Source organism: Anser brachyrhynchus (assembly GCF_964034855.1).
Source record: "Anser brachyrhynchus genome assembly, chromosome: 4".
NCBI lineage: Eukaryota > Metazoa > Chordata > Aves > Anseriformes > Anatidae > Anser > Anser brachyrhynchus.
Window position 1 is genome coordinate 13299650 of NC_137698.1, and position 25417 is coordinate 13325066.

Below are 25417 nucleotides of genomic sequence, written 5' to 3' on the forward strand. Positions count from 1 at the left end.
GAGGTGTGTGCAGTGGTCACTAAAGTTTCTAGTTGGGCTTTGGAATATCAAGAGCCTGGATCCAATTCTGGCAGGGCTGCAATATTTTAAAGAACTTTTTTTTTTTTTTTCATCAATGGTTCAGTTTAACCAAGAACATTGTTTAAGGGGCAGTGGTCAGTCTGCTGAGCAAATCTTTGCAGAATCCAGCCTATTACTTTTGAAGATTTTTTGCTGCAGATTTCAGGAGCCCACAGAGAGGAGGGAGAGGGAAGAAGAAAGTGCAGGGCAGTAGGGAGAAAGAAGAACATTTTAGAGTGAAACCTTAATTTGAGGAATTGCCTTTTTTCATCATGTTGTAAATTCATTAGTCATGTATGATGAGGAAGCTGATTTATGATTGTTAACTATATTGAACTGATGAACATAACTTCTTGAAATTTAGTGGCCAAATGAAGGCCTCTCCAGGCATTAATAAATTAGACCACTTTAAACAATTTAATTATTTATCCTGTGCAAATGGGACAGGATATTTCTGGAGTGATGTGTGTATTGCTTTAGATATAGTTTAGTGTACATGTGACTAAAGCTCTGTTTGTAATTCCTACCAATTGACTCATTGCATGGAGTGGTGGAGGATGGGGAGGACCTTGGCTGAGACTTAAGAATTTTTAGTTTTGTGGGGATTTCCTAAAAAAAAAATCCGTCTGATTCAATCTAGGGCTCTGTTCGTTTGCTTGCCATAAACTTATCAGCTTCTGTTTGTAAAGGAGTTAAAGGAGCAAAAAGGAAGGCTATTAATAGCACAGGATGTCTGCATCGAACCCTACTATTATGCATATGCACTGCTATTTTTATTGCTGTAGTATGCGGATCTACTGATGTCCTATCTTGATAGGCCCTGCGTATACATAATTCCCCACCTGTAGACTTTATAACATCAGTGTAATTTTTTGTAAGTGATCATGTCACCCAGTCATGTCATCTCCAAAGGAAATGACTGCACTGTAAGTGGCTCATCCTTAAGTGCTATCCTAACCAGAAAGAGAAGGAAATAATTAAGACAACATGAATTATGTAAAACAGACTTGAATAAAGAGTGACAGAAGGGTTGGCTTTGACAGCTGGATGTTAAATGAAATTTGTTTCTGTTGTTATAGATGCATAGACTGTTTTTAAATGTATAATTTATTTAGATTTATTTAAGGGGTAGAGGAAAGAAACAAGAAATCCCTGATGCGGAGAATTGAAATAATGAGTTGTTATACACACATAAATAGTCATTACGAAATATTTTATTGGTCTATTTTTGCTGTATTTATAAGGGCATTTTAAGACTCCTTGAGTCTGCGTTTTACGTCCACATAGATACACTGCATTTTATACAGCAATCCTTACTGCATGCTTAATTGAGTTAATAACATGAAAAGTGAATACTCCTGGCTCCTCCAGCTTGGTTGTGCTGAAAGAATGAATTTATCCTGTAGGGCTGTATCTCAGGCTATCTTTATTCCTCATACCTTTAAGGAGGCCAAAGCCGTAGGTATGGGAAAACTTTCTACTCAAAGCCAGAGGAACTTCTCTATGAAGTCAAAACCTCTGCAAAGTACTTGATTTACATTACAATGGTGGGCGGAAGCAGGGGTGGGGAAAAAGGGCCATTTCCAAAGAAAGCCTTGGAATGTTGTCTGTGGTGCCATTGATCCTCTGGTTAAAAACCATACAGTGCTTTGTCATTGTCCAGCACACTGTGGACCAAGAATTAACGCAGAGAGGGGAGAAATGGTTTCTGGGTTTGTTAGACTGAGTCTTGTCTGAACTCATGTGCTATTTGCTAATGACTTCTCCACTTACAGTATATGCAAATGCATGCTATTACTATAAATGTTAATCTTTGTAATGATTTTTGAAACCCAGAGTATTCTGCATCCCCTACTGATTTCATGGAGATTTAACTAGACTAGTGCTCAGGACACTGTGAAGCAGGCAGTTGTGGTATAATTTGCCTTCAAGGCAAATTCTTCCCTTCTCTCCTCTCCGATCCCTGCTGTCACTGATTTAGTAGGTTTCACCAGATATAATATTACACATCATGTTATTCTCTATTCTGTTTTTCTGGCATCCGAATATTGTGTTAGAGCTCTTGGATACCCTTGGGGCAAGTGGCAGAAGTTTCTGTGGTCCTAACCGGCTGGCTTGCCAGCACTGTGCTTTTGCTTTTCTCAGTGCAAACACCTTCTGGGGTTTTTAATGCATATATACCCGTCCAATGTAGAAAGATCTCTATTTTTGTGCCTGTCTGTGGCATTTACTTTTCCGTAAGTTGTTTAGAGTGAATTGATGTCGCTGATCCTGCTTCTGCTGATCCATTTTGTTGCAGATGTACTTCATGCTTCTGATTGCTGCTGACAGCAGGATTGTGTGATAGTCTGTATCTCTGGGTGATCGCTTAATTGTCTCTATGACACCCGCAATAATATGGTCAGGAATTTGTCACTCCAGTCATGAAAATCATAAAACGTGGTTTGCTTGCAAATAATGTTGTCACACTTACAGAGAATTCAAACTTGAGCTGCTTCCTTTTTTTTTTTTCCTTTTTTTTTTCTATTTCCTACTTTACTCCTGCACAGTAAAACAGAACCAGTGTACAATTTACTAGGCATACAGGCCAAAATAATGCTATGGTGGGGATCTTTGATCCCTTTTTCAGTGCAGACACACCCATGGCAAGCTCAACAGAGAGGAAAAAGGGCTCATTCCCAAACTCTCCACCTCTCATCCTGATTCCACGCAGAAACATGCAATGAATGGATTTCTGGGATAATTCCCATTCTCTTTTGTCCTAAAGAGGAAGGCATATACCTGTTCATGTCAAGAATTAAGATACAATAGCAGTATTTCATGGCTGTGTGTACCTCTGTTGTTTGTATAGGTGACAGACAAATGAAAATTTCCGCAGGGCATTAGGTGCTGAGTTGCATGGTCAAAACCTCTGGCATTTCTAGAGGTTCATATAATTTTCTTTCTTGTGTGCTTTCTTGGAAACAACCCGAAGAAAATAGACTTCCCCTCAGCTGAGGTTTGCAGTAGCTTCTGTTTTTTGAAATGAGAGCTGATGCCATTCGTGTAGTCTTTCCTGTGATAAAATGATTGTGTCTACATCTATGCCTGCATATAGAGTATTGACCAAAATGTGAATGCAGTATGAGAATTATTCTTTAATAATCCTTGTTCACGTGACTGTTATTGTTATATGGAAATATACTCTTTCAGCTTCAGTGTTGCTTATCAAGAGACAAATGCGTTGTTGAGATTGCAGTCCTGTGAGCAATTCCTACAGGGCTGAAGGGAGTACTGTATTTTTTTATTTATTTTTTGCCATAACTGTTGTGACACTTGAAGGTTACAGACTGCTTACCGAGATTTTGTCACCGGTGCCCTTTCTCAGTAAGTAAATGCATGAATCCAGGATGGATCCTTCCTATACCAGAGATGATGAGTTTGTACTAGGTTATCAAGGAAGGTTATCAGCAGCATCGACTGTGACCACTCACAAGTGGCACAGTGCACATGGAGCCTCTCCCAGATCTTTGGCTGGTCCCTGTGGCCACATGAGAGTTTTGGGATCTCCACAGAAAAGTGGCTACTGAGCCCTGCTGCACTGATACCAGAATGGACAGGAAAGCTGGTTGTGACAGGAATCTGCCACATCTTATAGGAAACTGCACTTTGTCCACTTCTCTGTAATTTGAAGGCACTAGGTTTCGGGCCCTATGGAACGGCAACTATTGAACAAGGTAAGAAAAGAGCAATTCCTCCTCTGCAAGCCATTTTAATGTGTGCTTTGGATCAATAGAAAGAATGAAACACTTGTCAACACAGAAATCCTGGGAAGAATGTGTTGAGGGAGGCTGATGCCGTAGTTACCAGAGGAATATATTTGTCTCTCAGCTCTCCAGAAGCCAAAAGACCATTTCATTCAACTAACATAAAAAATACAAAATAAATGTACTAGCAGATCAAATTCAGATTATTGAAGATGACTTTTGTGTGCTGAATCAATGTTTAGATGAATGTTATGAGCAGAGGGAACTCCCCTGGACAGCCGTTTGCAAGTATTACTGCCAATAACCTTCAATTTCTGTTCAATTTTTTGCCTACAGGTTGTTTGATGTGGAAATGGGTGCTATATATTAATTTCAGCATTAATTTATATGGGACGGGTTACTTGTGAACAGTAAGTAAAATTCCGTTTCCAATAAATATTAGAAAACTTCATGTCTGTGACATTCTCGTGTATTAAAATACATGGTTACATCAATAGAGGCCAGAAACATATTGGATGATCTGTAAAGCTCACTTGGCATCCTTTCCGTTACCATTAAAAAGGTAATGGGGAAGAATGACAGAGTCTATATTAGTAGATTTTTTTATTTTAATTGAACATTGCATCCTTTACAGCGTTTAATAAAGATCTTTCTGCACGTAAGGGTTTGCATCCATACCAAGCAGTTCTTTCACTCCTGCCTCTTAGAGGAGTTTAGATTGAAACAAACCCCCAGGCTACTGGAAACACCTTTGGGGTAGAAGAGATGTGCACGAGGGTCTGGTGGAGGACTGGATGATCTTGTACAGTCCTGGATGGTTGTTTTATTGTTGTTTTGGGGTTGTGTTGGTTTCGTTGCTGGTTTTTTTGGCTGGTGTTGCCTGTGATGTACTACATACTAGTGAGTTTAATTCAGAGAACGGCAAGAGATTGAGGCATGCAGTGGGCACAGCCTGGAGGCAGACAAATGTGGTCAATCTTAAATGGGGTGGTTGCAGGGATGGAAGTCTGCATGATGATTGAGAGAGATTTCAAGGAAAGTATTTTGGAAAGGAGTCTGGAGAGAGGAGTTGAGGAAGATGAGAGGGAAAGCTTCCGGTTGAAGGCAGAAGTAAGAGGCAGAAGAGCTCGCTGATACAGATGCAAACTTTGATGTGGATCGTCAGGCATCTAACTCAGCAATCCTCCATGTCCTCTGGGGCATGGAAGAAAATGGAGGTTGTCCCTTACTTCCATCATATCCCAAATTAGATTGTGCCCATGGGGGAGATGTAATTTAATTATCTGCGAGAACCTCAGTGTCGCTGAGACACTGGAGTGACTTTACAAGCAGTCCTATGACTTCACTGTGCATTCGTTATCCCAGCCCGTTCTCTTGTCATGCCTTCCCCTTTCCAGTTGATAAGAGCCTCTGCCTTTCCATTTGGTCGATTAAATGCTGTAAATTCTGTGATGAGGGGCAAAGCATTAAATTTCTCGAGCGCGTCTGTGCGTCTTATCGTGGAGCCGCTTCCATGTTGTTAACAGTATTTGATTCATACTGAAGGAAAATTGATGACCTGAATCCTCCTCATATAAGAGCTCCATTGTTAACATCTCTTGTTCTCGGTCACCCCCTTTTTTTTTATGCCTTCTCATTCAATTTATCAAACATGCTTTCAGCAATCAAAGGCTAGAAAATCGCTTTCATTCTTGAGGAAGATATTCTGTGTCATTTTGTCGAGATGCAGAGCTAATATAAAAAAAAAAAAAAAGCTGATAAAAAGGGGGGTCACAATGCAGAGGCTGCAGCTTGGCACCAGCTCCCAAGTCACGTTAATGGAGGATTGCAGCCAAGGTGACAACAGACCATTCACGGTAAAAGAAAGCTCCCTCACATGCTCAAGGAGCTGTGGGTAAAATCGCCTTTCTCATTGCATCAGTGTTCAGTGCCGAAATGCACACAGTCAGCTCCGGCACATGGTAAACTGCTCGGGGAGGAGGCTTTGAAGTGTGTGAGTTAGAAGCCATGCGAGGATCGCGTGTGGATTTAAAAGAATAAGGAATATCGAGGGAGTAAACAGATGAAAGAAAAAGGGCAATTAAAACTGGACGGACAGCATCAACCTGAGTTAAAATGCCCTCTGTGAAGCGGGAGGTTAGAGTTTCAGATGGATTTTGTAGCCTGAGTCAGCTCACTCTGTGTGAACAAGCTGCTCTCACCATTAGTAAGACCTCTATTTCATTCACACTGCTGAGACTAATTCTGACTCTCCTTTTAAAACAACTAATTCCCTATTTCTGTAGACCTGGTGGCAGAATGATCTGACTTACGAAAATACAGAAGTAATTAAGGATGTGGTTGGCTGTGGGATGGACCCCAGCTTAAAACGAGGTGCGTGCTCAAGAAGCGTCTGGAAGACAGACTTGTTTGTTTTTTAAATAACACTGAGTCCATGAATAATCCAAATGAAAACAACTTTATGTGCTATGTGCTTCCAGTGATGATACGTGTGACTATCCAGTTTTGAGGGATTTGGCATTTACTGTCGGTACAATCTCTGCTCCAGACGAAGCATGGTAGTATGGCTTTGTGCTTGTGTTTTGACAACTGAAAGGGGTAAGGCTTGTCATTTTGGAAAGTAGCTTTCTTGGGGAATAACAGTGTGACTTACTATTTTGCTGGCTGCCAGACCCTTTAAGGATGGGCTGGCTCACTTGAAAGCCTAAACAGGAGCTGAGCACTTGGGAGAATCTAGTCCAGAAAATATGATAGTCGTTCGTATAACCTTATCCTGGGTATTTCACATTTACACGAGCAAGATGCATGCGATTGCCGTTTGTTGGAAAGAGGACTCAATAAGATTCCTAAAAACATAATTGAAAACATCTGTCCTCTAGTCATCATTTCAGTTTTCTTAGAACTGGTAGGTCTGTCTGCTCTATGGCAACTGTAGTGTGCCATCGGAAGGGGTGGGATGATCACTGATGTTCACACCGGTGTGCTAGTAAAATGGGGAAAATAAGTGTGTGATGTTTTATAGAATAAATTTCTATAAATTACCTGTTTTGAAAGCTGTTCTGTGTACATTGGCTGGGCCAGCTGGCTACCACTTCATCGATAGGTGTGATTCAGGGCACTTCACACTGGTATCTTGCATACAGGCTGGTTTGGCATTGCACCCTTCATTAAATTGGAGCAACATGGTACCTTGAATTGCGTGTCATGTAATGTAATCTTTGGGGAAAAGTCCATCAGCCCTGAATTGCGCTCTGGTAGGAGGTTTCTGAGAGTTCACTTTGGACTAAAGCTCTCAGGAGTGGTTTGGGCAGACTTTGTTTGGGGCACATTGTCAGCACCGTGTCAACACAGGGCGCTGCCAGCTTGAGGGTATGAGCCTTTTGGTAACTGCTGTACAAAGAAAGTGAATGGGTGTTAAAACCACACGTTTCAGAGTTGCCTGGGAAGTTTCAATCAAATTCTGATTTTTCACTGACAAGTAGGAGAAAGATTACACCTCTGGAAGGTTGTTGATTTTGTCCAAAAAAAAAAAAAGAGGAAAAAAATTACAACTTAACTATCTAATTTAAATATCTTCATTCCATGCTTGGCTGCTGTAACCTGCCAGCTTTTTCTTTGTGGAAGCTGTTGTCTTTGTAGTCGCAGTAACTGTTGAGATTGTCTTGAGTTGTTTTTCTCCTCATTGGTGGTTGTCACTGCCACCCTCCCGGAGAAGCAGAAAAAATCCTTTTGTATTGAATTATCAAGCACCCTATATGATTCACACTATTTATGTCCTGCTCCTTTTTTCCTCTTGAATGCCTTGGGTGTTTCAGCACCTAACCAGAAATTTCTGATGCTAATCGCCTGCTATCCATCTAGCTATTACATCTGATAGATAGGTAGTACAGTTGAATAGCTTGAAGGTATATGCCGTGAAAACCGCTGGGAAATGGTCAAAAAAATGCATTTCCAAAAATCCAGCTGGGATTTTTGGGTACACTCCACTTAGGTTTGCCCAGGTGTTTGGGAACGTGGCTTTTCTTCTGGTTTATTAGCCAGTTTGGGGTTTTGCAAAAGTATTACTGAAATTGTTTTGAAGCATTAAAGGTGGAGCAGAAGGGAGAGGCATGAAAGATCCTGAATGGCTTTCCAAATGCACTTCATGTGACAGCAATCATAAACTAGCAACGTTTTCATTTCTATAATGTTTTGAATTAGATTAAATTGATGTTGAAGCTTTTTCAGTTAGTGGTTTCACCCTGATTTGTTTTCTTATATTTGTAACAAGTAGCACATGCTCAGGCTTTTGTTGTTGGTAGGTTTTTTGGTTTTATTTTTTTTGTTTTGTTTTGTTTTGTTTTTTAGATATTTCTTGCTAAGTGTTGGTTAGCTTGCTGTGGAGTTCTCCACAGAATAACCTCAGATTGAGGCTCTGCCCCAGGCAGTGGTGCTGGCTCGATTTAGTCCTTTTGCATAGTTAATTTATCTTTTAGTTACTGGTTTAAGGATATCAGAGCTAATTACTTTGAATTCTTGGGCAGGGTGGGGGTGGTTGCTGTGAACAACAAAGCACTGAAAATAGAAGTGAGAAAAAATCTCCCCCCTTTCATTTTCCATGTGCAATATCACCACTATCACAGGTCTTTTACTTTGAAGTATGCTTCCAAACTTAGTCAGAACCCATCTATTCACTATTTTCCATGCCTGTTTGCCATGTGTTGTATATACATACGTCTTTTCCTCCGATGTAGGTCATAAAACCAAACTGTCAGGTATGTTTCGTTATGAAAGGGCCACTTACTGTAGCAATGAATTGTCTTCGCTGAATTCATTTTCGCTCCAACGTGGCTTTCAATGAAAGTTTACAGACACTATAGTTCAGGCAGGCAGCCAACGCAGAAGGGATTTCTGTTTGCATTTCTTTATTTCGGTGCCAAAGGAGGATTAGCTCGTGCTGAAAGGGGGAGAGAGGTGAGCTAGAAACGCTTGACCTGGTCTTTAGTAGACGTTTGCTCATTATTTTCTTTTGAGCGTTCTGCAAGTCCTTCTTCACGCGTATGGGCAAGAACAGGTTAAAAAAAGACCTGCCAAATCTTTACAAATCTCTTTACTAGCTTTATTAAAACAAACTAAATGAAACTGCCTGTATCTTTTTTCCTTCTTTTATTTTTTCCCCAATAGGATTTGGGGTTTTTCTTTCCAGCCCACACATGTGTACATGCCTGTTTGGTATAGGAGCCACATTTTCCTAGTTCATTAGCCTGCCGTTCCAGCTCCAGCCTGTCAGTACCCCTGGGTCTGTGACGTGTTCAAGGCTTTGTTGGGTTGCTTGTGACCATGTCTGGGTGAGTGCTGCAAATTTTCTGTAACATATCTGGTAATTTGCTTCAGTGTAGCACGAGCTGGAAGATGGGAGCGAGCCTTTGATCTCTGACATTGTGATATCAGCAGGGAAGAAAATAAAAAAACACTTCAGAGTCAAGATGTGTTAAATTAGTTGAAAAGTAAATTGACAGAGAGTTGGCAAGAAATGCATACCATAAAATCACTAACCCTTTGAGTAAAGTATGGGTATTTTCCAGCAGTCAAAAGTAGTTTGCCCTAAAGCTTTTGTCTAAGAAAACTGGCTAGTAGTAGCAAGAACTAAGGCTTAACGTTTCTATTCTGTATCCAAGAACTTGTTTGAGGATGCAACAGCATTATCTTAAGAAAATGGAAGTTGTTAATATGATGCCAAGAAGCTCTTCACGTCTTATTTGGAACTCTTAAATATTTGTTTAAGGCTGCATTTCCTATTAATAGTCTATCACACTGCATTTTGTGCCAAAAACTATCCATGCCTCTTTTTGCAAGTCAGTGCAGTTTCCTCGTTCCCTTCCCTGCATTGCATAGTAAATGCAATGTAGTTCATTTAACAACCAAAATATTGTTGGGTACTGACACTGTCAACCGTACTAGCACATTAAGGCACTTAAATCATTGCAATATTTTGATCGTAATACACAAAATATAACCAAGAAGCTACATTGAGCTGGGAGTCCCACTGCTTTGTACTTTGAAGGAACATGTGCATTGGTGACATGGTGAAGTTGTAAACTAATTAGTTAGCAAATTAATTTCTGTGTTTAGTGGCTTTTCTTGAAGTTTCTGAAATGGACAGTTAACAAGAGTTCATTTAAAGCCTTTTGGATCACTTCCTATCAGTCTTCTGTGAGGGCTGTACGTTCAGATCTCTTCCCAGAACTATGCTCCCTGGGCAAAGATGATGCATGGTCTAAATAACTTGTGTGCAGATTTCTCCTGCACAAAATCTGACAGCGTCTTTTTGGGAACAGTAGTTGGGATGGGTAAACGCTGAATGCATTGCGACAAGGAAATGTGGAACAAAATGGGAACGTTTAAATTTAGGCGAGGAAGCCAGAGCACATCAAGGAACAGCTCTGAATTAAGGCAGTGCTCTGGGTGTGGGAAGGGAGCAGCCAGGGATGGGGAGGCAGAAGGAAAATCAGGAATTAAGCTGCTTAATCAAGTTACTGCTCCACAAAGGAGCAGGTAGGATGTATCCATATTCTGCAAGCGTGTGTGTAGTGTGGTAGCATTTTGTGTGCATGCTTGCTCCCCAGTCTGCAAGTGTTTACAGTTTTTCCAAGCATCCCTCTGTTTTTAATAAGATCCGACTCAATTATTGAACTGTGGACTTCCTTCCTTGAAACCCCACGTGCCTAGATTTCCTAACACTATGCCTGGTACACAAATACCTGAGTAATTTAAACAGGTGGCTATTTGCAGCATAATTACTGCAGTTGTTAATGATAAATAACAGGCTCAGCTTGCAAACCCCAAGAATATCTAATTTGCTTGCCTGCCTGCAATGGATTGTCTTCTGTGCAGAATACAGATGATCCTGCTATTACAAGCTGTAAAAAGGAATTGATTTCAATTCATCCACTCTGGTCCTGGAAACACTAGCAATCTGTTTGCGGGATCAGAACCATCATTTGCTTCTACGAGAAAAGCTGATGTTTTCCAACTTTAATAATATCCCAGCTTTGAAGAGTGGAGAGAAACCGAGGAGTAGCTTTTTGAAGTTTCCAATGCTAGTAATTTTCTTTTCACCTTTAGCAGACTGAATGTTTTTTCTCTTTAATCTCTAACTGATGAAGGCATGTTGTATTTGAACATTTTGAAACAATATTTTTAAAGTTCAGCTATTCAAAAACATTTTTTTTTGAGAGAGATTTGTGCTCAAAGGTATAAGACAAATATCTCTGCTCTTCACATAGTTTGTTTCTTAAACCAATTTAGTAATTTTAAGGAGATTAACTCATGATGTTTAAGCATTTGCGTTTGGCAGTGCTACTCAGTTAACAATTGGCATAGGTTCTTGCTAATGAAAACATGATTTGGGTGAATCTTGTTTCCATTTCAGCCATTTCCTAAAAAGAACTTGTGTCAAAATACTGAAATAATAAGCCACTATTTATACTCTTCATAATCCTAACTACTTCCTTCAATTCCCTGTATTTCTTTGCTATAATATATTACATAATGAAGAAATGAAGAATTATTATTACAGTGAAGAAATAGCCCAGCAAAAACTGTACATAAAGAAAACATCACCACCTTACTGTTAACTAGGAATAAGGGCATGCACCTTTTCCCACTTAAGAATTCCATATTTTTGTTGGTTTGTATGGTCTGCTACCCATGGAAATTATGCTAATCAGGAAGCACATTTATATAAAGCTGCCTTCCCTTCTTAAATTCCAATACTGCAGAGTTTGTTTTCTTATAAAACCCTGCTTTAAGGTGTATGGCAGACATTGAAAAAAAGAAAAAGATTTTCTTACTGATAATTAATCTGAGGTTGTTTATCACATCCTAACATCACAGTACTAATTTTAGTAAGTAAATGCTTTAATGTCTTAGAGACCAATGCTTCAATACTTCAATTTGCACTTTCCTTTTCTGTTTTTTTTTTTAATCTTTTAAGATTTTTTTTTTTTTGAGATTATGCATCTGAAAAGTTGTCCTAGTATAGCTCAGGGGATGTAATAAAAGACCTTGCCTTGCTTTATGTCCATACACCTTTACACCTTATGGTATCATTGCATAAGAAGCTTGCAGTGGCACGACATGGCTTTAGTTCTAGACGACAAGTTGACAGAGGGAGAGAGAAATTTGGTTAAAACTGAATTTTTAAAGAATGTCAAAAAAGAGATGCTATTCAGTTGACCATTATTGTTATTATTTCAGTCAAGGACATTTCTTCGATCTTTCAAAGCTTGTCTTCTAATATATATTCTCAGCTGTCTTCTGGGGAGCTTGGAGTTGTATACCTTCTGTCTGCCTACAGACTTTCTCAAAAGAAATAAAGCAAAAATAAAACAAACAAACAAAAGCAAAGATGTAGTATAGCTCTGTGTACAGACGTAGAGCATTCATGTTAAGCCTGCGTATATCACACATAATGTGCCTCACAGGAAATACAACTTAAAAATTTTTAGACAGTTGAATCATAAGCATTTGTTGATACCATGTTTGATGTATTGAGCTCTTCCCTGTCAGTAACCTCTTGTCTTAATGAACATCATCTTTATTCTGAAACTTTCCTACTAATTGTTGATAGTGTTAGTCCGTGTTTGTTACGAAACTGCTGCATCCTTATGTACGCAACTTTACTGTTGAATGCTATCACCTATCTTATGCCTCCGTTGTTTAACAGTGTCCTTTCCCATGTCATTTACGTTTTACTGGCCACAAACCCAGTTTTAATAGTTCACGGAGTAAATCTGTGTTTTATATTTGGATGAAGCTGCTTTGGTCATATCCAAACAAGCTGCCATTGCAAGCTGCCAGAGCTTGGACCACTTTCATTGGACGTGTTTTGTAATGGCATAAGAATTTTGGCATACTATGGTGTAGAGGCTAATGTCGGTCAGTGCTGTCTAAACATGCTAGATTTCCCATCAATTACACTGCTAAATCTTTGACAGACTATGCCAATCTTTGGGTTAATGCTTCCCAATTCTTCATTTTGACAGCAAGAGGAGGAGAGGGAAATGAGAACTCTTTTGCACAGAATGCCCAATATGGCAAGTGTGTCAAAGTTCTCTCAGCTGACTTTTTCTACAGCTAAAAAAAAATATGTAATAGATTTTGGTTGCGATACAGTCCCTTCAGATGCTTTAGATCAGAAATGTCCTAATATACTGAGTTTGGTTCTCATTTAACGTAGTAAATCAAGATTTTTTTCAATATATTTTAAGCAGATGGTGTGTTGGGTTTGGGTATCACATTTAACCAAAGAAGTTCAATTGAATGAAAATGAAGAAAAATGTCAGTGTATGTAGCACTGAGGATTTCCTTGCCTTGAATCTTAGAAGTACAGTAATTCTGTCCCAGGTGTCTTTGAAGCAGTGCTTCAGTGATGCCATGCAGGAGGCTTCCAGCTTGTATCCATGGCTATCTGCTTGATTTTCTCCTGCTCAGAAAGTCAGCGGAACGCTCCATGGAAATGAGCATTTGGATGTACATGAGTTGCCTCATGCATGTGCCTTAAACCAAACATTTCCCTAAATTACTGGACCCTTTGTGCCTGTGCTGTGCAATTTCATTGGTGCCTGTACAGTGTGCACAGCCGAGATTTCTGGACCTACAGTAGCTCCAGCTGGGCTACCAGCTGTACGGACATCTCTGCATTCACCATCGTAGATGTGCAAGCAGTCCTCAGAGCCATCCAAACAGAATTTCCAGGAAACCTGTTCAGAGAGCAGTCTTACACGTGCTAGTACATCATAACTGATCATACTTGGACTCCTCTCTTCTTTTGTTTGTTGGGTGGTGTCTTCTGGAATATATTATACCTGGATGTTACCTGTGTATATATTTTTGTATGTGTATTTTGAAAATATGTATGTGCGTTTGTATACGTATGCCTCCAGGACACAAGTAAACAAGTAAAGTTGTGTTTCAGACTACGAACTTACTATTAGCATAGCCCTGCGTGTAACTGCTTTGTATGAATGTGTGCAGAATTACATTCTATTGTTAGGAATGTGATTTTATACAGATGTGATTAACATCTGAACATAATGGTTGAAACACCGTCCCTATTAAAATCATTAGCTGTCTACCTGCTGGTGCTTGGTAATGGCATTTCAATAAGCATAGGTAAATCATTCAAGGAAACAGGAAAAATAATTAGGGAAAATGAACCTGATTTATTTTATCAAGGCTGTTCTTTATTAGTCCTTTAAATAAACATTATTTTTGTTGGCTCAATGCAGAGCTAAGTGACCACTAAAGAGAGGAGTCAGAACTCATTTAACATACTAGTTCATTATGGCCTTCAGTGCTGCTTTTACTTGCTTTTATGTGACTACAACAGTTAAGCATAGGTAAATTAATGCGACTGGAGTTGCTTTGAAACAGTTATGCTAGGAGGAGAGAGATGGTTTCTCTTCTGGATTTGCTTGAATGGTAGTTTTTCTTTTGAATGGAAATCTAAACCCTAGGTCTAACAAAGTCTGGCTTAACACTTTGTTGTGGTTCTGACCGTTCCTTTACATTTTGCATCTCCCTCTGTTATTACTTTCTTATTATCTTTTTTTTTTCTTTTCCCAACAACCAAATGGCTTTGAGATTCTTCTTTTTTTGGAAGGGATTTTGGTGTCTCCCCCTGCCTCTGTCCCTCCTATGTTTTTAAAGAAATGTTTTCTTTGGGTTTTCTTCAGGGTAGGGAATTTGTATTGTGGGTGACAGTCACTTACAGTGAGGAAATTCTTTTTTTAAGCCCTTAACTATACTTGAGCAGGGAAGGAGCTTTTTCTTTCAAGTTGATTCAGGGAAGCATTACTGATGATATAAGGATATATTGTTTAAAAAACGGCTGAGAAAAGCTGCTGTCTGCATTGCTCTTTCCACCTTTCCTTATCCAGGATCAACTTAGGAGGAACCTTCTCTTCCCTCCTTGGGTATGCTGGTTTTCGTTGTGGCTGCTTCGTGAGGGGGAAGGAAAAGGAGGAGGAGAGGGAGCTGCTGGCATCCTTGGTGTAACTCAGCTTACAGCACAACCGGAGGGCTGAATTTTGTGACGTGCAAAGGGTTCATTAAAGATCAGCACACACACAACCGCAGCACTGAAATAGAATTTTCTGCTCTTGATTGTCCACAGTCTCTCTCCCTCTTTTTTTTTTTTTTTAATTATAAGAAGAACAGCATTTCTCACCTGCTTCCTGCATGCTTTGATTGTGCTATTAATACAGCTTCCTAAAGTCTGTGTGCAAGCAGCCTCAGTAAGTAATTTAGCAACACGGACGCGCGTTTGTGACAACATTGAGCAACACCACAACCATGATTTGTGATTTTAAGGGGCTAGAGAATGGAAGTTAACATGTAGCATGTTTTGAAATCTAGGACTCCAGTCTTTGAACCAAACTTATATTAGCAGACCCTGCTATCATCGGGTAAATTTTAGGAGGAGTGATTTTCACAGCTAGAACTGAAGGGTTCGGGCCCAATTGACCGCTTTATCTACGTGGGGATACTAAAGTAAACTGATTTGAATGTACTCTTAAAATGGATTAATTAAAGTAATTTAATGGGATTTTATGGCTGCCTCCATCAGTATGAAGAAGTGGCTCTGATGCTTTGTAGCTTGTTTCATTTTCTGAGTAAAGGGGAAAATTGACATCGAGCACTTCCCTTCCGAAATGCCCCGAACTGAATTAGAGCCTCTTTAATTCTGACTGGGAGAGTCCGTGTGTTGTCTTCATGCAGTTTTAACTCATCACCTTTAAATTCCCACCTTTATTAAATTAGCGTTATCTTTCCCAAGTGCCCCTTAAGGGTTCGGAGGCCTTTTGAAGAACATCTAACACCATGTTGGTGATAGCCAGAAATGAGTTCTCATACCATGTTGGTTGCTGACTGGCAGAGGAATAAAAGATTAAATGGAAATTACAATCCATCTGGAAAGGATTTGTTATCACCAAGGATGGACCGGAGTCAACAAGGGATTTTATTAATTCAATTAATAAAATCTTTTTTTTCTCTCCCTGCTGAAAGAAGATTAGATAAGGTGTCTGGAAAATAAGGTGTCAGTGATGGGATTAGAGAGGTTCCTGCAATTTTTCAATCATTTGCTTTGAATTAAACAACATTCAAGCCTTCCTTTAGAGGTAATAGGGCTTTTCTTCTTCATTTCAGACTAGAGTTACAGACTTTATTTCTCATCAGGCCTCATGTATGCCCCTAATTTGGACTACGTAGAGGCTGCTTTCTGTAGTTTGTGTTTCTGGCAGCTTGCTTAGGTGTTTGTTTCCACGTGCCCTTGTCAGCTGGTTCACTCAGAATTAGAGCCCTGCTCCTCTTGCAGTCCTGCCTGGCTGCTAAACGTCCATTGCTTGGACTTTGCTGGCTGTGGTCACACGAACCTTGTTGGCAGGGTAAGATGCACAAACTGTTTAAGCACTCGAAGATTTGCACTTTTATTTTGAACTAGCTCCTTATCGGCAGGCACACACCAAACTGTCTGGGAGTTGCATTAAGAAGGAGGCTTTAGGTGAAAGCTTTATTCCTTCCATCTGTAATTAAGTGATTTGTTCCAAACTCACATATCTCTCCTTCCTCTTCCTTTTGCCACTGACTAGCTCATCCTTGCAGCTTTAAATCAGATACTCCACTCCCTTTCTAGATCAAATTTCCTTCATTGCCTTCTTTCTTCTTATACCTTCTGTGGTTTTTGAGTGTTTTCTTTAACCACTCCTTGTGTTCCTCCTAGCTACCTCCATTTCCACTGCCTTTCTGCAGGGAAACTGGCTTGTCTTTGTCTCTTTGCCCAGCATCTTCCTGTCTAGTCAAAGCTGCTGATTTTTGCCTGGCTCCTGACCCTAGCACAATTTTGGCGCCGTTAGTTGCTTGTGGGTAAATTAGCCGGTTCTTCCTTCTCCTTCCTTTTCTTTATGCATCTCACGTGTTCCCCATCAATCACCTTGTGCCAGCCTCAGAGGCTGGCAGGAGAAGCTGGCACCTCCTGCTTCCCCCCTCCTCCAAAGGATCCCACTTTCGGACTGTTCCTTTATCCTCACCGGAAGGACTCGCTGCTGCTTTTTGTGTGCTTTGTGCCCTGAAGAGCTGGCCCCCTCCCTTGCACACCTCGTCCTGCCTTTGGTTCCTCATCCTGCCTTTGGTTCCTCACCCTGCTCAGCTCTCAAGATGTGCGTTCTCTGCAAACTGCATCCAGCTGCGTTTAGGTGGTCTTCAGCCTCTCTGCTTCTCAGTGCCTTTCACTTTATATTACCCAGCTGTTATCTCCTGCCCTAGTTCTCCATAAACTCTCTTCTGCCCTAACTGCTTGAACGTTATTCTGATCCAGATGTGGCTCCGGGGGGAAATTTGGACCCCACCAAAAGAGAAGATTTCCATTATGAGAAGACGCAGTTGGTGTGTGTGTGGAAGGCGATGCTGGTGGGACTGGGGAGATTAAAATTACCTTGGAAATCTCAGCCAGCTCTCCCAGAGATTGTCACCACTGTTCCAGCTCCCAAAGGTCTCTGTTGCTCTTTTGATCATCAAAGATATTTAACTCTCACTCTACCTGCCTAGGATTGTAGAAGAACTACGTCCATTGAAGAGTCCTGGCATTGCCACCACCTTCCCATACCTTTATCCCATCCCTTCCATAATCCTTGACCCAGCATGAGTTATTCTTAGTGATATTATCCAGATAGATCTTATAACTTTGTATGCTTTTTTTTTTTTGTACATTGCTGATTTGAGATGAGAGAAAAAAAAGAGTTACGCTCACACAGGCATTCAGAGGCATGCATGTCTTATTTCTTAGGAAGCACCGTTAATATCCTTGGAGATATGCTGCAATCCCATCATCCCATAAGCCAATGTTAGTGTGCTGTTATTGTCCCGAAATCCATGAACCGCTGCAGTAAGCAGTCTCCAGGTTTGTTTGCTTTTACTTGATCAGGACCTGCACCCTGTCCTGCGTGGTCAGTACAGTCAGCCTTGACTCTTAAGCAGGCTGCCAGCACAATCGGTAGATAATTAGGAACCTGCTCTTACGGTCAGGTTTTTCGTTCAGAATGTTAACTAATTTTCAAAACCCCTGTTATTTGGAGGAATGGGACCACAGTGGCAAGATAAGGAAGGTCAGTCTTCTCTTCCAGGTCTCTTACACTTCTGAATTCCCATCCTCCTGCCTGCCAGTCAGCCCCACAATAGGCTGGGGTAGGGATGTGAGCCAGCCCTTTAACGCTCTGGAGAAAATACTCACACGGTTCTGCTCTCCATTTGATAGCCTGTCCCCTCTCCCCCTTTATTTTGCATCCTCTTGTAATGTCTAATTGATTCTTTACAAGGCCTCTGTGTTCAGTTTCTGCGTAAAAATGTCAGTGCTGCTCTGTGGGGTGAGTACTTAGGGCCAGGAGACTGGCTCTGGCTTCACATCTTCTTTCAGAGTGCCCGAACACCCTGGGGCAGGCCGTGACCCCCTCTGCCCACGCAGCTTCACAAGGTTTTGGGGGGTGCACTTAGAGTCAGTTGCTGGAGAACAAAATGCCTGCAGCCTCTGTAAATTCGGGAGCGTGTCATGTTGTTTCCCTCCTTCCACCTGCAAAGCAGAGATAACTACTCTTAACCCATCTGTATCAGAGGAGTGTTGAGAGATTTAATTAGCTCCTGTCCACACGGCTTTGAAGGTGTACAGGGTGTCTGAAATATTTTTAAAGGTTTTGCTAAGATTAACTGTGCTGAATTTTGCTCTTTCCTCTACAATGATGACAATACACATGTACACGTTACGTGTGCAGATATGAAACAGTTAATCGTTCTCGTGTGTCTTTAGAAAAGACATCCCATTAAAACAAAACAACACATCAAAGTGAATTAAGCCCTTCTGAAATAATCTTTCTTACTGTATGTGGTTTAGGACCAGCTGAACCCTCTGAAAAGGCGAAGCAGGGAGTGAGAGAGGGAGAGGGGGAGAGAGAAAGACACTTATTTATGTGAAGTCTGTCCCTCTGTTTGACTTTGTACAGCCAGAAACCGAAAGAAAGGCTTCCCTAGTGTGTCCAAGTTTCTGGTGAATGGCTCCTTTGGGTGCGGAAGTGAGCGCCACGGATCCTTTCAGCAGAATGGAACAGTTAATGAGTGTTTCTCTGTTCTGCACTGCTGGAATGAGACACATCCCTCTTTCTAGGTCACTAAGTTAATCAAGTCAAGGATTTCTGTCCATTGTCCTTCTTATCAGTCACAGCTGCATTTGCATTAGGAAGCTTTCTGTTTCTTTAAGCCTCATTCATGTACTGATTAAATCCCTTTCCAAGGCTGCAAAAGCAAATGTCTAATGTATTATATAGCCGTCTCCCGACCCAAGTTAAAACAACTTACAGTAGAATGTGTTTAGAAGCAGATGAAAGAAAAAAAAAAAATCATTGCTTCGATTAATCTGATCATCATTGATAAAACGAAGGGGCAAACAGGTAGAAACTTACATTTCTAATGTGTGATTTTTAGCTTGATGACGTGTAGCATCAACATGAATGTGTACCCCAACGAACAATACGAGGTGAGAATTGAAATTGTTCTTCTTGGGTGTTTGAGTGAACAGTGACGTAGCGTGTGGTAATAAACAGCAGTTGCCACTGCAACATGTTAGATAATAAGTTTGTATATATATATATGGAAATTAACAGATGAACAAAATCAAGTTTCACCAGGCTAGTCTGAACAGACTTTCTTTTTTAGGGCTCGCTCTTAAAAAGATCATGGTCAACCTGTGGTGGTGCTTTGGTTTCCCTACTGATTCATAGTCTCGGTGTTTGGAGACACAAGTTAAAAGGTCCATCTTACTGATTATGAGTAAAAGATCCCCTTGTCCTCTTTTTGACTGCTGCAGCCCTCCCACATCCCAAGGGGTGCGCTGCAATATTTCTTTCCCTGACTCTTCTGAGTAACTGGAAGATTTTGACCTTATTCTTCTGGCAGTCCCAGTTCTTAGGTTTAACGGTGATGGAAAAATCACCTTGGTCATCATCTTACCTTCACTGTGGCTATTTGTCCTTTTTGCAAACCTTCTCTAAAAAAGTTGGGAAATACCTTTTGGTGAGCAATAAGTGTGCTGTTACGAAAACTGAATGCTCGGTGGTATACAAATTGCTCATCTTAAAAGATATTACAGTGCAGTTGGACCATTCCGAAATCTTTCCCTTCTCGTGAGCCTGCTTCCTGCAGAAGATTCGAGTTGTCTCTCTCTGACCACTTCCTCCCAGGCTGCGGTGCTCTCATGGTCATGATCGCACTCGCTTTGCATCTTAATGCTTGCAGATCTGTTCAGCCAATCCTTTGAAATACGGTAAGCATCCAGAATTTGGGAACCAAGGAATGGCTTCGGCTGGCTAGAAGGGTACTGGAGGTCAGTGGCTTTGCAGTAACTCTCAATTACATTTTTATAAATATTCTGAGAAAACCCGTAGTAATCTCAGGTCAGTTTGAGGTAGTTTGTATGCTAGTGAACAAGGGCTGCATTACTTGACATTTGCTGAAAACACACTCAGCTGCTGGAGAGCAACTGTATATTGAGTTAAAAGATGTGAAGAAAACAAAGCGATTCTTGGAGTTGCCTGGAGACTGAATATTCTGTGCTGCAGGAATTTCTGCCATTGCATGACAATGTAAAACAAATCTGAATCAGTGCAAGATCAAACATTTGTAAATTATCCATAAAACTAGTTCTCCGTTGAAATAGATGTTTCTGTTGAATCAGAATATTTTGCTTTTCGAAGCTACGTTATCAATTTTAACAAGAGAACATAAAATGCATTTTAAACTGATTTTTTTTCCCTAAATGACACTATACAAGTGGCAGGTTCCCACATGACATTTTGATTCAACAGTTCATCATTTTCCACGAGAAAATAGTCCATCAAAAATACTTGACTGTTTCAATTATATGGATTCACCTGTGCTGATACAAAACAACCCAGCTGTTATTTGTGTGGACACCTAGGAGTGTCTGAAGAAGAGCAGAGGCTGGAGCAGTGCAGTGGTTTTCGGTAACAGCTCTGCTTGCATTGGGGATATCAGGGGGAGCCCCGTGGAATCTTTATTGACTCAGACCTGCGAAGGATCCAGCTTACTAAATATGCAAGATAACGCCATTTCAAACCTCCAATGTGCTTAGAAGCAGATGACAGACAAGCTACAGATGATTTGAGTGGTTAATTATTCTTATCATTTGTCCACGTTAGCCAGTGGTTTCTAGAACTGCACTTTGATTAAACCTCTTTGATTAAGCAGATGAATTGACAAGATGAATGTTCCCTGCAGCCCTCCGGAGCGTGGTATGAAATTACAAACTTATTCCTGCTTTAGCTTTCCTTCCTGCTTTCTCTCCCACCCGCAACCAAGTGGATTTAGGATGAATCGATAGGGACCTAAATATCTTTTGTCACAGTATTTCTTATGTGAGCAAACGACACAGCTGTAACAGAAATAAATAATTTCTTAGTAGCTTTTCGAAAGACCATGGTAGCAAATAGCATCAACAGCAAAAAATAAAAATAAGAAAAAAAGAAGGGGGCAAAGAAGCAGAAAGGCCTTGACCTACTAATATAAATGCTTAGTCTCTGTAGATGGATATTTAGGCTGCATCTGAACCAAGGTGTGTGATTCCCTTTGCGTTGCTATTATCAGCACTTGCCTGAACTGGAGGACGATATGGGAAAAGGCAGGCAGGGTGAGAGGGTTTGGTGTGTATGTTGAGGGAGATTCCAGGTTTATGCCTTCATAATTATGCTGTGAAGTAACGTGGAGGGGCAGTCTTAAGAGCAGATGTTTAGCAATACATTGTCACCAGAGGACGGAAAAGCCGAATGGGATTTTCCTGATGTGTGTGGAAGCCTTTGGCAGTCACACTGGACATCTGTCTCCACTCTGGTCTGCATTAAACAGTCTTTCCAATGTGGTTACGCTGGTTTGCAGCATAGGAAGACATTCCACCACACCTCTAGGACTCACAATTTGAGGACAGCTCTATTAGCAAATAATTTAAGGCCAAGGTAGCCAGTTTTACAGAGGATGAGGAAAGCTCTACCAGCAAAAGGCCCTCAATTATTAGCCTCGTTTAATTCATGATGGTGTTGAGTTGGTTTAGTTTAGATACGGTTATGCCAGAAAGCGGTTTTTATGAAGCAAGCATTATTTTTATTAAATGCAAATGCCAAACCTTATTCATCCCACCTTACTTTTATTGATACTCTTAACAGAAATGTTTAGGAGGTTTGCTGACTTTGCTCGTCGTGCAGACCTTGGGCAAAGGCTAGCTCCTCCAACCAAGGTCCTCTCTCCTGGATGATGTAGGAGTCCCGCATGCTGCCCTAGTTTCAGAATATTATTTAGATCATCCAGTCTATTGCAGGGCCTGCAGGCTGGACTACCAACTCATCAGGTCAGGAGCTATGTTACAATACCAGAGCAGGATTTGGTCCCCCAATGGGGGTTACTCTTCAAACTGTTCTAGTAAAAATAATCGTCCTGCTTGGAAACAGTTAGGTAATGAGAAATCTGATCAGATTTGGTAAGTGTACAGCTCTAATGAAGTAACCTAGTGATGTCAGACCACCAGTGCTGCTGAACAAATGTGCCATATGTCTGATTATTTACCTTTTCATCCTAAAATTTATGGGTGAAGGTTCACCAAACAGGAGCAAAAAGCTTTCATTTTGCTGTGAGTGCTTGTCTGCTATTTCACTTTATGTAACAAGTTCCAGGTGAACAGGCAAAACGACTTTCACTTCTCTGTTATTGGACTGTTTTTTTAATAAATGCAACCAGATTTTAACACTTACATCATCACGAGAAAGTGCTGATCATTTATCATATCCCAGAGTGTCCCCTTTCGAAGGAACATAATCCAAAGAAGTCTATGACCCAGTTTCTTAGCAGTGGGCATCGCGGTGCTCCTTAGCACAAACGTAATTGCAGGGGCAAAGCTGCAGAGGGTTTGATTCACTGCAGAGTTCCCGTGCTGAGGGACTGGAATAACTGCTGAAATCAATACTGCTATACCAGTGTACAAACAGAGCCTTGCCAGGGGGAGGTTTTTTCCTTCCAAAAAAAAGTGTGCAAGGATTTACTCACCTCGTCAGTAGTCCTCTTAATTTTACTCGCATCAGTAACGCTTCTTGGCAGGGGCATAGTAGAGTCTACACTCTTGACCTGGAGAAATTTATTATGCTTTTTCTGTAAAGCTATCTGCCTGATTTGTTGTTGTTGTTGTTTTCCTTTATTTCTTTCCCCTATTTTCAGTGGAAACCACCTTGTGTTTGTCACAGGTCATCCCACATCACTGCAGCTCACCGGTAAAATGGCAATAATTGCACCGCTTGCAGTATCACTGTCAGCCTTGCTCTCCCCGGATGTCCTATGGCAGGGTGTTGCTTTGTTTTGTAAGGCAGCAGTTAAGAGGGCAGGGTGAGTAGCACTACAGTTGCATCGGATATAAATGTGCACTGGCTCTTCAGGTGTTAATGCAGTTCCAGGAGCAGAGCAGGAGTGCCTCAAAGTGAAACAAAGAGAAATCAAGGAGGAAGGAGGAGCGGGGAAAGCAGGAGAGAGCAAGGTCAAAATGCCACCAGCTGCCCTGGCAGCTTTTGGCAGTCTTGTTGAAAACAAAGGACTGAACAGATCTTGAAAGTACTCTCCAAGTATTCCTAAATGGTAGAGGATGCTGAAAGTTGCTGGAGAAACAGCTGAATGTTTGCTTCCTTGTTGTCATTTCCATTTCACTTTTGCTGATGAAAAGACATTTATTGTCTTCTATACAAATGAGAGTTACTCATGTGCTATAGCAGAGGTGTGGGGGTCTCCAGGCTGTCTTTCCAAAGCCTTTACCATTACTAATCATTTTTGCAAATACATATGTTCAAGCAGAAGAGAAAGGGATGAAGCTGAATGTGATTTGTTAGACCAAACAACAAGTCTGAAGCTGTGGTTCTCTGTATCACACAGTTAAGAACAGATCTCATCAAGGTTAGTAGGAGGTAGTCATACGATATTCAAAGATGTGAGAGCCAGGGTTTTGCTTCGGGAGGCACATCAAGCCATGTAAACGACAGTACCATGGTGGTATATCCATGCTCCAGCTGTGCTAGAAGTGGCCTGTGGAAGCCCCAGGGGACTTCACCAAGCTCTCCACACTTGGTGGGACATGTGAAGACTGCAGTTGCAGGTGCCTGAGTATAAAGGGTTGGAGGAAAAATGGTAACATCCTGTGTGGGACAGAGATCCCAGAGTGAAAAGGGTGGCCCTAGGGCACTTAACCTCACTTTTTTTATCCCCTCTGTCTAGAGCATTCTTTGGAGTTAAATAAATTTCTAGTTTTGAATTTGTTTCATTTATTCTTGCTTGGAGACACATGTTGGTGTTTTAATGTGCCTTATTCAGTTTTATCATAAGTCAATTAGGAGCAGGTATAAACTAAACTGATTCTTTTACTCTTAACCAGGGGGTTGTATCAGCTTAACGAAATTAGTTTAATGAAATCAAACACTACTGCAAGGAGTCTCCCAAAAAGGTTACCTGTGCTCACGTGTGTGTACACAAAAGATGTGTGCATGTGTTGAATGTGCGTGTAACCACATGCAAGCAAGCAACTTTCTAAATACCAACCTGCGTGTCTGTCTGAGCATTTATAGGTTGCCAATTATTTTGTTATCACCACTAATGGAGAGATGTAAATACCCCTATAAATTCAGCTCGCTGCTTTGGCGGCTCTGCTGACAGACCAGTAAACAATTTCTATGCAGAGTGTGATTTTCTACTTTAGGAATAGAGCCACTTAGAGTAGAACTCAGCGGTTTAGTGAGAAATGTCTAAAACGTTTACATAACCTATTTACATATGAATACAAACATTACAGGCTTTATATTAACAGCCCTTGTTGTTGCTCATTACTATGCATAGAAAAAGACATCAGCATTTCTAGTAGCATCTACAAAATTATAAATATGTGATAGAGTAATTACTGATTTGGAAATCCAAATTATATTAAAATGATTGTAGCATCTGTGTCTCCAAAAACCTCTCCATTTGTCAATTCTAATCTTTTATTGCTTAGGCAATAAACATGATTCTGAAGTCTGTTTACACAGTTCTTTATGAATCCCCCCCATCTTGAAATTTAAAAAGTGGAGGAAGGAGAGATTTGAGACGAAGGTATCTTAAATCAGCCCACAGCTGTTTCTCTCACCTTTTCTTTCCCCAGCTACCTCAAAAATACAAGACTAGGTGGCAGCCCTTTTGGATTTATCTAAGGCAATCAGGAGTTGCCAGGAAAATTGGGTTGGAGCTAATGAGATATTGCCTCCATGCTCTTCATGTTGATCAAAATTACCAAGGAAGCTCCTTACCAGACCCATTGGTGTGGGGCTGATCCTTTACTCTTTTACTACAAACTGGCTTAAGTCAAATGGATGTGAAACTCCTGTAAGACAGGGGAGCATTTGGTGCGCTCCATGCCATAAGTGAGTGCAACTCAAGCCACGATTTATTGCTTGCAATGCAAAGTAGAAAGTGAGGACATATTTTGACACTCTTAATCTCAACAATGTTTT

At 40.8% G+C, this 25417-nt stretch overlaps 2 protein-coding genes across 29 annotated transcripts in view; one reads left to right on the top strand and one right to left on the bottom strand.

Annotated features, from left to right (window-relative positions):
- The window catches only part of LOC308195067 (uncharacterized protein), a 1623621-nt gene that overhangs the window by 882645 nt on the left and 715559 nt on the right, over nt 1-25417 (bottom strand). The window lies entirely within an intron of this gene.
- Nucleotides 1-25417, top strand: part of ADGRL3 (adhesion G protein-coupled receptor L3) — a 535523-nt gene that overhangs the window by 268111 nt on the left and 241995 nt on the right. The gene's annotated exons all lie outside the window — the stretch shown is intronic.